The sequence below is a fragment of the Callorhinchus milii genome, unplaced genomic scaffold (assembly GCF_018977255.1).
Source record: "Callorhinchus milii isolate IMCB2004 unplaced genomic scaffold, IMCB_Cmil_1.0 Scaffold58, whole genome shotgun sequence".
Taxonomy (NCBI): Eukaryota; Metazoa; Chordata; class Chondrichthyes; order Chimaeriformes; family Callorhinchidae; genus Callorhinchus; species Callorhinchus milii.
Window position 1 is genome coordinate 170705 of NW_024704799.1, and position 14995 is coordinate 185699.

The window sequence follows — 14995 nt, forward strand, 5'->3', positions numbered from 1 at the left end:
CCAACCATCGATGAAAAAGATACAGAGTAGAAATAAATGAAGTGCACCTTGAGGCAGATCTATAGCAGGTAGATGAGTTTTGGGAGGACAAGAAAAGGGGACGGAGAGAAAGCGGGAATGCGGGATTGAGTTGGATTGCTCTTTTCGGAGCCGGCGCAGACATGGTGGGACGAACGGCATCATTTTTTGCTGTATGGTACTATTATTCTATGACAAAACATTGTTCCTGTGACTCAAGCGAATTCCGTTGTTACTGTTTATTTAAAGCCAATGAGGTAACTTGAACGTGTAGCAGTTGGTCCCGTTTGATCTCAAGTTGTTGAAATATTAGCGAACAGAATACAATAAAATGAAAACAGTGACAGGACGAAAAAATTTATTGCACATAATATATTCTCCTGTTTACAATAATGATCAGTTTGCAGTTTGCCAATCACAGTGAAGCAGTGGCCAACCTTTCTATTTTTCAACAGCAACAACTTGCATTTCACACAAGGCAATAGAGTTGGAGATTTAGTTGTCGATCTCCAGGAGAGACTGGTGGTGAGGACATGAGAATGGTGAAGCTTAACACACATCTACAGCACTAGCCTCTTGTGGGCAGTATGGCACACACAATCAATACACTAGCCTCCAATGGGCAGTGCAACACATGCACAGTCTCTACACTAATCTCCCTTGGGCAGTACAAAACCCACAGTCAATGCACTAACCTTCAGTGGGCACTATCTTGTTGTGGGCAGTATGTCGTACACAGTCACTACATTGATTTCCTGTGGCCAGTTTAACACACAGTCATTACATTGGTCTCTTCTGGGCGGTGTAACAGACACAGATATTACATTGATCTCCTTTGGGAAGTCTAACGCACACAGTCACTACACTGGCCTCTTTTGGGCAGTATAGCAGTATAGACAGTGCACTGGACTCCTTTGGGCAGTCCAACACATATAGTCTCTAAACTAGGCCCCTCTTTGCAGTTTAACACACATAGTCACTGTACGACGCTGCTTTGGGGAATGCAACGCACACACAGTAACTACACCAGCCTATTATTATGGAGTCCTGTAACACATTGGCAAGAGCGCACGCCTCGCTAGGGAGAGGACACGGGTTTGATTCTCAGAGAGGCAAAATCTTATGAAAATTCCATTAATCCACCCAACCGACTCTGTTTATCAACAGTAAGCAGGAACCAGCTTTCAATTTAATATCTCAGGGCTAAAAATTCCTTCAAATAGACATATCTCGAAATTGTGATAAGGCTTTTATGTCAAACGCAAGGATCTTTGCACAGAGTGAGGCCACAGGAGATGTGAGGACTGGACAATTCCCAGTGTCCGTTTCCTGGATCTTTGTGAGGAGAGTCAGAAAGTGTGCGATAGAGAGGGAAAGACAAAGAGGGAGAGAGACATAGAGAGGGAGAGAAAGAGATTGATAGACAGAGATAGAGAGGGAGAGAGCGAGAGAGAGAGATAAAGAGAGAGTGAGAGAGAGAGAGAGGGAGAGAGAGAGGAGAGAGAAAAACAAACAAACAAAAAGTCAGAGAGGCAGAAAGAATATGGGAGCGAGAGAAGGACATGAATGGTGTTCCCACATGTCCTGCGACGAATTGTTTGGAAATTTTATTAAATGTTCCAGCAATATGTCGGTTAAAAAACACAGGAAATGGAAACAATATACAAAGACCAGCAGTTCTGAAGTCGTTCATGACATTATTTCCAGTGAGAGGAAAGAATTGTAGAAGAATATATTTCTTACAGAAGAGGATCTTCCCAGTGTGGGCCTGAACCACCAACCATTCAGTTAACAGCAGAACGCTCGAAACTATTGCACCACCGAGACGTCTGTCTACAATTTTTGAAGAAAATTACAGCGTTTCATTGACACAATTAATGTCATGGGCAGGTCCTGAGTTGATAAGTCATCACAACACCTGTAACTGAGTTACTCAAAGCTGATATCTTAATGCCAATGAATGGAAACTCCCTGATTGCTGTGTGACGTTGGACTATTTATAATAATAATAATAATAATAATCCTTGCATTTGATATAGCGCTTTTCACGTCGGGAGGACGTCCCAAAGCGCTTCACAGAACACACTGTAAAGTGAATTAACTGTATATTTGTGGGCGAACGCGGCAGCCAATTGCGCACAGCAATGTCCCACAAACAGTCGTAGATTGAAAATGACCAATTTAATTATTGTTTTTAGTTTCGGAGGGATTATTATTAGGCGTGTGGAGTAAGGAAACTTGCCCAAGGTTTCGCCCTGCCTGGAATTGAACTCAGGTCTCTCACTTGCAAAGCGAGTGCTCTAACCACTGAGCTACAGGACTCCAAAACAGGCTCAACAGGCACCTTGTTCTCCCAGAGCAGTTATTTGAATCAAGTACAAATGGCTTTAAAACTTTACTTGGATCAAGAAAACAAATAATTTACGTACAACGATTTTTTGAGAAGAGTTTAAAATGTAATCAGCAATATAAGAGTGACATGTCCGCAGATAACCATTAGTTATTGTACTCACGCTAAGCTGGAAAGCTTTACAAAGAAACATTGCAAATTGAATTTGTTGCTTGGTTTCGGTGTCTTTCTTTCCAATATATTACGAAATATTCCTCAATTGTTTCTTTACTTATGGAGAACATATTTCACTTTTACTTGGAAATTCATCGACTTTCTCCCTTCTTTATGGCGGATGCATTCAAAGCATTCTTGCATTCAAAGTACTTGCAGTACGATATTTGCAACTTCCCACTGAATGGTATTGCTGGAGCTGGAGGAATGAAGTTGATTTATGTTGGAATGAAAGCGGGCGAACCCTGATACTATCACAACTTTTTCTGTTCAGAAAATACAAGTACAAGATGTACAGGAATGAAGAAGACCCTAAGCGTCTGATAGCGTTGGGATACGAACCCACGTCCGCGAAGAGACTGGAGCCTAAATCCAGGGCCTTAGACCTCGGCCACACTATGCCCTGTTTGCCCTTCTCTGCGAGATGAGTTATACGGACATATTTCACAATTCATGCTAACACTTTCTTCTGCCATGATAGAGAGCTGCGCCCATACTCGGACAGATTATACACATCGCTTTCGTAAAAGAGCACCGATTTCAGCAAATTCATCAACAATTTCCACAATTATTCAGTCCACATTCATACGATCCAGGTGCAGAAGCATTTGATTTTCATACATTTCCCGTTATTAATCAGCTCACTGAGGTTTCGTAGTGTAGTGGTTATCATTCGCGCCTCACAGTCGAATGGTCCCACCTTCGATACCGGCGGAAACTTTTATTTAACTTTTATTTAGCAATAATTGGCAAATACAATGCAGAGAGCTTGGGTTACACATGGACTTCTAAAGGATGGCACAGTGGAGATGTAGCCAGGAGAAGTGCTTGTTAAGGTTTTACAGTGGAAATTGAAAATAGATAGAGAATGATTGTGGTGGGTTAAACGAGGTGATTGAAGGTCAATACCATTGGTGACAACGAAAGGACGAGACGCACAGGGAAAGTCAGTGTTAGCTCAGTGCAGGAGGGGGGCAGAGACACACAGGGAAGGTCAGTGTGAGTTCAGTGCAGGAGTTGGGCAGAGACACACAGGGAGGTAAGTGTTAACTCAGAGCAGGAGGTGGGAAGAGACTCACAGGGACGGTCAGTGTAAGATCAGTTTAGGAGGTGGGCAGAGACACGCTGGGAAGATCAGTGTTAGCTCAGAGCAGGAGGTGGGCAGAGGCACACAGTGAAGGTCAGTGTCAGTTCAGTGCAGGAGGTGGGCAGAGACACACAGGGAAGGACAGTGTTAGTTGAGGGCAGCAGAGGGGCAGAGACATAGAAGGAAGCAAAGTGTTGGCTGAGGGCAGTAGTTGGGCAGAGATGTGTGTATGAGGAAACCAGAGAGATAGCGAGGTGCTGGGGTGTGAAAGCATGTGATGCCGCTGACCTGGAAAGCAGGAGCAACAGCAACAACAACTTGCACTTATAAAGCGCCCTCCACACAGGGCAGAGTCTCAGGCGAGCAGGTGCAGCCGAGGTGTGATGTGGGGCAATGGGAGGGCACTGCGTGTGGTAGGTGAGGGTAATGGGGTGAAGTTTGAGAGGAGTTGGACATTGTGGAAGATGGAAATGATGAGACCAACGAGAAGTGCGTTTGAGCAGTCGATTCACGACCAGATGTGCTAACATTTTAGTGAGTTGCATTACCAATAGCTCTTTGTGAAAACGTTACCACATCCTGATTGACCACGTTATCATCACTGATTAAACAGACGATTGAATCACAACCGCTGATCATTTATTCAACATCGTCCATGTGTGTGGCTCTGAGGATGAAAACAGACTGAAGTATGGAACCGAAATGTCAGCCATTCCTCCTGCTCGCTTTCCTCACCCGAGAGTTTGGATTTCATTTCTGTGTCTCATATGAATATTTACAATATAATATACAATTGAAATTACAAATCAACTGAGACAACATTTTGTGCTCGTCCATTCAATGACACAATGCTTCACCTCCCGGGATTCTCTATGGTTGAGCAATCAACTGAGAGGATTTTGTGGATATCACTATCGTTTTTAAACAGCTGAATCGTTAAAAAAAATGAACGGATTGTTTAAAACCAGCAAAATGGGTGACAGAAAGTGACATTATTGGAACATAAGGTGACGCCTGGATTTCAATCTGAATCTTTGGATCTGCAGCCTCATGAGATACCAATGAGATAAACTTGACTCCTGTAGCTCAGGGGTTAGAGCACTCGCATTGCAAGCGAAAGACCTGAGTTCAATTCGAGGCAGAGGGCGAAACCTTGGGCAAGTTTTCTAACTCCACACACCTAATAATAATCCCTCTAAAAAAACAAAACAGTAATAGATTGGTCATTTTCAATCTACGACTGTTTATGCGACATTGCTGTGCGCAATTGGCTGCCGCGTTCGCCCACAAATATAGTCAATTCACTTTACAGTGTGTTCCGTGAACCTCTTTTGGAAGTCCTCCCGACGTGAAAAGCGCTATATCAATTGCAAGGATTATTATTATTACTATTGCTGTGCGCAATTGGCTGCCGCGTTCGCCCACAAATATACAGTCAATTCACTCTACTGTGTTCTGTGAAGTGCTTTGGGACGTCCTCCCGACGTGAAAAGCGCTATATCAAATGCAAGATTTATTATTATTATTACCTGTATGTGTGTGGATATTTGCTGAGAAGTTCATATGTAAACAATATTATAAATGGTCAAAATAAGCAATTGCCGTCCGGAAAAAATAACCTCAGAGAAAAAACATTAAGTTAAACTGGAAGACAACATCCGTTGGTGAGTTTCATCCCAACGGACACTCACTGCAATGGTAACACAGAGGGAATTCCTCCGCCACTGTCTGCCATGTTTACAATTAATTCAGCTCTCGACACACATTATTTGAAAGCTATATTGATATTCCAGCATAGTTCACAGTAGTGATTAAATACAACACGATTTTCTAATGATTTGTTAGCATATAATAAGTTTCCTGGGTGGACACGCGAGCAATGACGGCGGTGGATAATGGGGAGGGTTGATGTGCGCGTTGGGTGGAGGGGAGGATGACCAAAAGCGCCATCAAATAGGTTAATTTGAGGCTCTTTCAAAATGGAGGATCTCTGAGATGGTTTTCTGGAAGGCGACGTGTAGAAAGGCTGAAATCTCGCACGGTGAGGCGCATATTGGTGGTGGGTGGGGGATTGGGGTGGGGCGGGGAGGCGTGTGGGATATGAAGCTGTCTGCGTTTTTTGAGGAATGGTATGGTTGGGTCAGTTGGCTTCAAGGAGGTGGCAGAGGAAAGGCCGTGTGAGGCAATGAGGGCATTTGAAATTGAAGGCATGGTCGACGACGATGGCCTTCAGACCTGACTTGAAGCAGGCGAGGCAGAGGCCATGCGGAATAGAGTTCCAGAGTCTGGGGCAGGAATGATGAATGCCCGACCGCCCACAGTGGGGCGGGAATTGCGGGGGACTTAAGCGGACTAGTGTCCGCCGAGCGGAGGCAACAGACATTCTTCTTTGCGGTTACGAAGTCAGAGATATTGGGGGAACAAGACTGTAGTGGTGTCTTGAAGGATTAAAAAGCTTTTTCTCTGCGTACCTCGGGTGGTTTCCATATAGCGGGCCTGATCTCTGTATTGAAGCCTGGTCTCTCTATAGCACGACTGGCCTTTGTATAACAGACTTGATCTTAGTTTGTCGGCCTCGGTTCCCCTCACTCACCTCAGTATAATAATAATAATAATACTACTTGCATTTGATAAAGCGCAATTCACGTCGTTAGGACGTCCCAAAGCGCTTCACAGAACACACTGTAAAGCGAATTGACTGTACATTTGTGGGCTATCGCGGCAGCCAGTTGCGCACAGCAATGTCCCACAAACAATCGTAGATTGAAAATTACCAATTTATTATTGCTTTTGGTTTAGGAGGGATTATTATTAGGCTCTAAGTGAAGTAAGGAAACTTGCCCAAGGATTCGCCCTGACCTACCTGGGATTGTCTCAGGTCTCTCACTTGCAAATCAAGTGCTCTAACCACTGAGCTACAGGTCTTTCTATCCATGGCCTCCACCATGTATAATTGGACTGGTATCTGTGTAAAAGACCTGGTCGAAATGTGTAACAGGCTTGTTATCTACATAACAGCCTGGTCTTGTATAAGAGGCCTTGTCTCGTTATAACTAGCCTGATATCTGTATAAAATCCAGCTATCAACACCAAATCCCTGGTCTCTGCATAACTTGTCTGCTCTCGAAACATAGGCCCTGTCATTTTATAGATGGTCCAATGTCTGCGTAATAGCGCAGTTCTCCAATCAACAGCTCTGGTCACTTAAAACAGGCCTGATCTCTGTGTAACTGGTATGGATTCTTTATCACAGGTCTGTTCACAGAAGCTCTGGTCTCTGTACAATAGGACTGGTCTCTATACACAATGTCCGGTCACTGTATAACTGGGCGGATATCTGTCCAACAGCTCTGGTCTCCGCACAACATCTATGATCTCTGTAACTGTATAAGCATTGTCTGTATGTAATTGCCTGATTTATGTATACCGGACAGGTTCTAACGGGCAGTTGTGATAACTCTGTATCACAACTGATTCTCTGTATAGCAGTCTATTGTGTGTATAACAGGCCTGGTGTATTAATACAAGTCTTGGTCCATGTATAACTGGCTGGGCTATGTATATGAGTCTGTTTTTTGGATAATCTGCTTTGTCGATGTACAAAAGGATTGGTCTCTGCGTAAGGAGACACCTGTTGAAATCTGAAAGAATGATGGTTTCGAGAGTGCCTTCAGACCGATCAGTTTAAATGCAGCCGATGTAAGAGAACTGTGATGGCTTGTTTTATATTGACGCCCTCGTTGTTTACTATCTGATATAACTTCTTTTTCAAGGTCTCGAGGCTACTGAAGGCGCTTTCCATGATACACTGTGAAGCAAATTGTCTGCATATCACGTTAGCGAATCGCAGTTAGAAGGGCGTTGTCATAATTATTCATTGGATAGTCATAATTCCACAAATAGAAGAATCGATCGTTTCATTCGTTTTATGTGTTTGCACTTTACCAAGTAATTGAAACAGAGAATGAAGGAATTAATTAATTTACCAGTTGTTGATGGAGAATCATTGGATAAACTATCAGCAAAGCGTATAAAACCATTGTTTAATTTGGGGCGGAAAGTGTGAAGAACTGTCTGCGGAAAGGCCCCATGTCTCTGTGTTCAAAAGGGGAAAACGACAGTAATTTTAAAAGTAACAAACATTGCGTCTGATATCGCCATATTACGTTTTCAATACGTCTCAAACGCTTAAGATAATATATTGTAGAGCGATTTGAATCTACTTTGTGAGTGAAACGCCGCAGCCATTTGCACACACCGTCAATGCAGATCAATTCGTATCCACATTGCAGCGACCCCACAATATAATGCTACTACGGCTGCGGACTCGACTGGTCACAGGAATGTGGGTGACAGTCAGAGACTTGAGCAGCAAAACTAGAAGGAATGTGAGTGTCGGGAGTGTCGTAAGATCAAACAGATGAAATGCAACCTTTGGAGGGAAGTCTGATGGCTTGTTTCATACCGATACTCTGATAGTATGCTGTGCAAATAACAAACACCAGATCATGCTTTGCCCCAAGTAAATCGCACTCCATGCAAAGCGAGTGTTGTTAATACATTTATTTTTTGTCAAAGCAAAGCATTGAATCCACGAGCAAACTCATCAGTTTATCCCATTTTTTGTATTCTTTTCTACTTTTTGTCTTCGACTCATGAGCTCTTACACAATTGTATTTGATTTCTTAAAGCGATGGCCGACAACACTTATTCACACACACAAACAAACTCATACAGATACAGACAGCACACAAACACACACACACACACACAGGCAGACCCGCAGAAATAAACAAAAATATACGCACTCGCACAAACCCATATCCATACACAGACAGAAACACACATCTGCACACACACCCTCACACATACAGACACACAAACAGAGACACTGCAGCAGAGTACACTAATACACAGATACATTACGAATCCTATCGCTGTGTCTGTTCAGTCACACAGACACACAAACCACTGGCGAAGTTTGTCAACGAAATAATCTGACAATTAGAATAAAAGGAAATGTTACCGCTTTCCTAATTTCTGCTCTGAATTTAGTCTGAGTAACCGCGTAAATGCACGTGTTTGTGCAGCAACTCAGGTGCACCAGCATGAAGGCAGTTTGATAAATGTGTGGACGACCTCGCTTTAATGCACAAATACGGTCTACAGACTGAAATTCTCCTTCAGCCCCGCCAAACTCTGTCTCCTGATTGCAGCCAGCGGCTGATTGACAGAGAGAGAGAGAGTGAGAGAGAAGGAACAAGGGAGTGAGTGTGAGAGAAAGAGAGAGAGTTAAGACGTCGCGTGATTTTTTTTAACGGCGAAACATCATTGAAATGAAGATTATTCCGGGATTATGAGTGGTCACCGGGGAAGGTGCCGGGTCTCCAGTGATTGCGAAAGTTTCGTGTGAGAGGGAGAGAGTGTGCGGAAGACCACAGGAGTGTCACTGTGTCATTAAGTGAGGAGAGTGAGGAGAGAGAGGGATTGAGCGATGGGAGAGTGGGAGTGCGTGAGAGGATGGAGAGAATGATGGAGAGTGTATCAGAATGTGTGGGAGAGGCGAGGAGAGAGCGATCGTAAGATAGTGAGGGCAGAGTGTCTGACGGTGCGAGACAGCAGGAGGGGGAGGGGGAGAGAAGGAGGAATAAAGAGAAAGAGAGAGAGCAGAAACAGAGAGAGATTTGAAGTGAGAACAGTGTTTCTTGCTTCACTGTCAGGACAGACTATCGGAGTCCCATTTTCGGCCGCGGGGGGGTGGGCGCGAGGTCAGATGCCGTGAAACATGTCGTGCAGTTTCCTCACAGAAAACTCCCCCTTTCCCCAGTGAGAGACTCCTCTAAGCCCATCATTTCCCCCCTCCCAACTTACCCGCGCGACCTCCATAACCGGCCATTCGCTTTGCGCAGGAAACACAGCTCCTTCATGTCACCCCCACCCCATCTGCCCCAACAGCACCATTTTGCTCCCATTGCCCGGAGCTCCATTCCCAGAGTCCGTTTGACTCGCCCCCTCCCACCACTATTTCAAAGCACATCAAGACCTATCTCTCTGACTGTATTTCCAGTTATCTCCCCCCTCGCCGCCTCTCTCGGCTCCCACCCCCCGCTCGGGTGTCCAGCTGGCAGTGCTGATCGCCTCGAGACCTCCCCCTGACGTGAAAAGGGTTCGGTGTCAAAGTTGTTATGTTTTTGAAAACAAAACACAAACATGTTGCTTATGCCCCACTCCCCCCCCTACCCCGCTCCTCCCGATACAGAGTAAAGCTCCCTCTGCTCTTCACACCTCTATCCATCTCTTGTCCCGCTCCCTTGGCCTATCGGAACATATCGTCTGGGCAATAACCCGTCTGTCCTGTTTTATATATCGCTATAAAGTCACCTCACATTCATCTGTGTTTGGGAACGAAGGTTATCTTTACGTCCCTCACATGAGAAAACGAGAGAATAAAAATAAATGAAAACGGCGAATGATTCCGTGCCGATGGCTTTAATATTAGTTTTTCCTCATTGTAGCATTACAGTGAACGTCGACAGTGCCTCATCCGTACGGTAAAGGAGTGATAAATGCACTGATTAATATCCCTCTCCCGCAACCATCAACTCCACCACCAACATCCCCTCCTACCCATCCCACACACCCGCCCTCCCCCCCATCCCACACGCACCCCCACACCCCCATCCGACACACACCTCCACCCGCACACATTTAGCCGCTCCTCGCACATTCAGCCACATACATATCCCCTCCGCACACACGCACACAGCCCACAGACACACATAGTAAACACACACACAAACACAGCCCCCACCACCACCACTCCCACCAGCACAGCAATTCAAAAGGAAATATTTTGATTAAAATCAACAGCGAAAAAGAAACTGGTTGGTAAAAAAAAACTAGCACTTAAGCCCTCCCCATTCTGCTGGTAACAAACCAGGGGACGAGGTGCTTTTGAGCAAAAATATATACTTAAGTGATGTGAGCTCCGATACTGGAAGTCACAGCTGGTTTCAGAGGGCTCATATCTCACCGCGCCATTCTGTTATTCTCTCCCGCAGCCACACACCTCGGTGATAGCCGGACAAGGGCTCTTTCCACATTCAGCGCATTCGTATGGTCTCTCTCCAATAGTTTGTGAGGACCTTCAGGAAACGCTGGTTCCTCAGCACATGTTCAGGAGAGAAGGGGACAAACTGTCCGACTGGTGTCTTAACTGAGTCAATGGTGTTGGATCAAACAGATATCTGTCCTGTTATACATCAAACTATTATTGTTATTCTATGCATTTCTCAAAGCAGCTTCTCGTGCGGACTTTGAACTGTATCGGCTCCTGGAAAGCTTTCCGCTGGTAAAGAACATTTCAAATTTTTCTGATAGGACACCGCACAATTCATCCCACATTCGGCATAATTATACAGTCTCTCCTGTGTGTATCCGCCGGTGACTTTGGAGGTGGTCTTTCCTCGTAAAATTCTTTTCACATTCAGTACAGTTATATGGTCTCTCTCCGATGTGTGATCGCTGGTGTCTCTGGAGACCCCCTGATGTTGTGAAACGCTTTCCACATTCTGCACATTTATGTGGTCTCTTTCCAGTGTGTGATTGTCGGTGTCTCTGGAGGTCTCCTGACGTTGTGAAACTCTTTCCACATTCAACACATTTGTGTGGCCTCTCCCCGTGTGTGATCGCTGGTGTCTCTGGAGGCTGTCTGGCCTTGTGAAACGCTTTCCACATTGCACACATTTGTATGGCCTCTCTCTTGTGTGTGATCGATGGTGAATCTGGAGATAACTCGAGTTTGAAAATCTCTTTCCACACTCAGCACATTTATATGGTCTCTCTCCAGTGTGTGATCGATGGTGTATTTTGAGCGATCCGGAAGCAATGAAACTCTTTCCACACTCAGCACATTTATACGGTCTCTCTCCAGTGTGTGATCGATGGTGTATTTTGAGCGATCCTGATGCTCTGAAACTCACTCCACATTCTGCACATTTATACCGTCTCTTTCCTGTGTGTGTTTGTTGGTGTATATGGAGGTGACTTGAAGTTGTGCAACGCTTTCCACATTCAACTCATTCATATGGCCTCTCTCCTGTGTGATACCGATGGTGTATCTGGAGATAACCTGACGTTGCAAAACTCTTTCCACAGTGAACACATTCATGTGGCCTCTCTCCTGTATGAAATCGATGGTGTATCTGGAGATAAGTTGACGTTGCAAAACTCTTTCCACATTCTGCACATTTATATGGTTTCTCTCCTCTGTGTGATTGTTTGTGTCTCTGGAGGTCTCTTGAAGTTGTGAAACTCTTTCCACAGTCAGCACCTTTATATGGCCTCTCTCCTGTGTGGGATCGATGGTGTATCTTCAGACTGCCCAACATTTTGAACCTCTTCCCACATTCCAGACATTTATACAGACGCTTTCCTCGGTGTGATTGCTGGTGTCTCTTGAGGTGCCCTGAATGTATGAAAGTCTCACCACATCTGGAACATTTATACAGTCTATCTCCTGTGTTCGATAGCTTTTGACCCTGTAGAGATCCTGTTTGCGAGACTCGGTTTACCTCAACATGAAATACAATAGATTCCTGACACTCTCTCTGCTGCAAAGCATCATTTGCGCTACGAGCTGTCTGCGTTGTTGATGTGTCTTTATGGAACTCGGGATGTCTTCTGCTGTGTTCCTGGAGGAACTCTTCACGAGTCAACACAACGCCGGCATGAGGCCAGGGATGAGCCTCAGAATCATCCACTTTGGCTGCTGATGGGAGAAAAGAAAGATCTGGATAAGCAATATATGAGCTTTCTTTACGAATTGCTCTTGAGCAAATTTGGATTGAATCCTTGCATTTGTACAGCACCTGATGATGTCAATGATTTACATAATTTACTGCCAACTGTACGGTCAGTAGCAGCTTACATTTATATACCGCTTTTCATGCTGATCAATTATTGACAGTGTCAGTTTCTGACGGCAGCAACTACCCACAAACAGCCGTGAGGCGACTCCGTGATCAGTGTATTGACGACGGTCTGGGACACATGGAGATACTTATATTAATGCGGGAAATGCTTTCCATTGTAGGTGGTGCATTGCTTCAGATGAAATGTTATAATGAGCTCCTCGGCCATGTCTGTTCAGGTGGACAGTAAAGATCCCATGTAATGTTTCCAAAAGAGAAGCGAGTTTCTCTGTGTTGCACCACACCATTAAAGGATCTTTACTATGTGTCTGGAGAGGCACAGAGTGACTTTAGCTTAAAAGCTCGGGGTGTATGACAGTGCATCGCGGAGTGGTGGGCAGGATTGGGGTGAGGGGGTTGGGGGAAGGGCTCTACGGAGGCAGCCATTTTGACGTTTCCCGCCTGAACCAACCAATGGTCAAAATCCACTGCGTGATGTCACTTCGCGGCCTCATATTTCAAACGCACAGACTAAATCTTCAATGAGCGTTTTCCACAACCTCCTTCCTATCCCTTCTCACGGCTCTCCTTCCCCTCTGTATCCCTATCGCTCCCTCAAAACCTCTTTAATCCGGACATCATTGTCTTTCCAATTAAAAGCCGTGTTCCCAACCCCATATTGACCCCTGCACTGCTCTCTCCTCATTCCTCATAGCCCTTCCCATCCCCCACAGCAGTGCACAGGCTGACCATCCCCGCTGACAGCGTTTGGTTGCCGTTGCTGACCTGAGTCGCCATTCCCCAGCCCTGTCATCTGAGCTCCATGAAAACCAGGGCACCTGGGAGAGACGGCACCTCTGACAGTGCATCGTCCCCCCCCTCCCCCCCAGCTCTGTGCTGCAGTGTCAGCCCAGACTGTCAGCTCATTGCCCGCGATGTGGCGCTCGAAGCCACAACCTTCTGACTCGGAGCCAAGAGCACACCAACTGAGCCCGGCTGCCATCTGCCCGATTCTGCACTCGAGCATTTGATGCTGAGAAACTCAGAATGATTTTTCACTCACACAGGTAATCATCGCAGGAAGATCCCTTTCCTCAGTGCAATCTCTTCTCTGCCTCTTTCTCAAACCGTATCTGCTGCTCCCGGCCTCTCCTCCGCTCACTCGGTTGCGTTTGGAGCTGAACCCCTTTGCGATTTGATCGCCTGTAGAGAAATGTTTTTTAAAACAGAAGAACACGAGCATTACATTTGCAAAGCGGTTTTCAAGTGAGGAGGACGTCCCAAGGCACCGAACAGTCGGGGCTCAGGACCCGAGCCTTGGGGTGGCGTGGTTGTGCGAGGGTCAGAGTTAGACGAGAGAGGGTAGAAAACGTAGGCCTCCAATAACGTAAATTATAAGAAGGAACGCGGTTATAATAATAATAATAACAATAATAATCATTGCATTTGATGTAGCGCTTTTCACGTCTTCTCGACATCTCGCAGCGCTTCACAGAATAGACTGTAACGTGAATTGACTGTATATTTGTACGCGAAACGCGGCAGCCAATTGATCACAGCAGCGTCTGTCCCACAAAGTACCGTGGATTTAAAATGACCAATTTATTATTATTATATATTGGAGGGATTATCTGTTTACCACACACGTAAAAAAATCTTAACTCTCTTGTGTTTGCTATTTGAGACATTTTAAACAGTGGACTTTTAGGCACTAATTATGAAATCTTCAGAAAAAATTACAGAAATAACGTCACTGGTTGAATTAGTTTTTAAAAAATAAGATGTTTTCAATAGTCAAAGACAATGTTAAGATATAATCATTGCCAGAGCACTTTCAATATAAAGACTATAATTACACATTTATATTTTATTAACACTATAATTCAACATGTAGAAATCAAAGCTTCAAGATGTTTGGCATCGATCCAACCGAGACTAGAAAAATTAAAAGTTTCCGTCCCCTCTGCCAAGATTGAGACTGAATTTCTTCTCTGGTGTATTGATGTCACTTAACTTTTGACAAGCGATATGTGGCAGTGATTGATTTATCCTCTGTACTAAATGCTGATCTGAGCCAACTAATGCAACCCTTCATTTAATGAACTTACAAAGTTAGCCTTATGGTTAGGGCATAAGAAGATTGATTTCCAATTTTTCATTGTGGTGTGATGGCTCACTGTTTTGCGCAATTTGGCTGCCGTGCTTCACCCATAAAACACCAAATGCACTTTACAATATATTCTGTGCATCGTTTTGACATATCTTATTGCTGTGATGAGGCGTATTAGCAAATTGGAGGATTATAATAAAATATCATTATATATTATTAATACATTAAACACAACAATGCAGTAAAATCCAATTAATTTCACAAGTCAATAGCCAATGCATCAAAGTACACGTGTTGTTTCAACA

General features: G+C 44.6%; 1 pseudogene; it reads right to left on the reverse strand.

Moving 5' to 3' along the window:
- Positions 1-12432, reverse strand: part of LOC103184714 — a 29296-nt pseudogene extending 16864 nt beyond the window's left edge.
- Positions 12433-14995: the final 2563 nt, after the last annotated feature.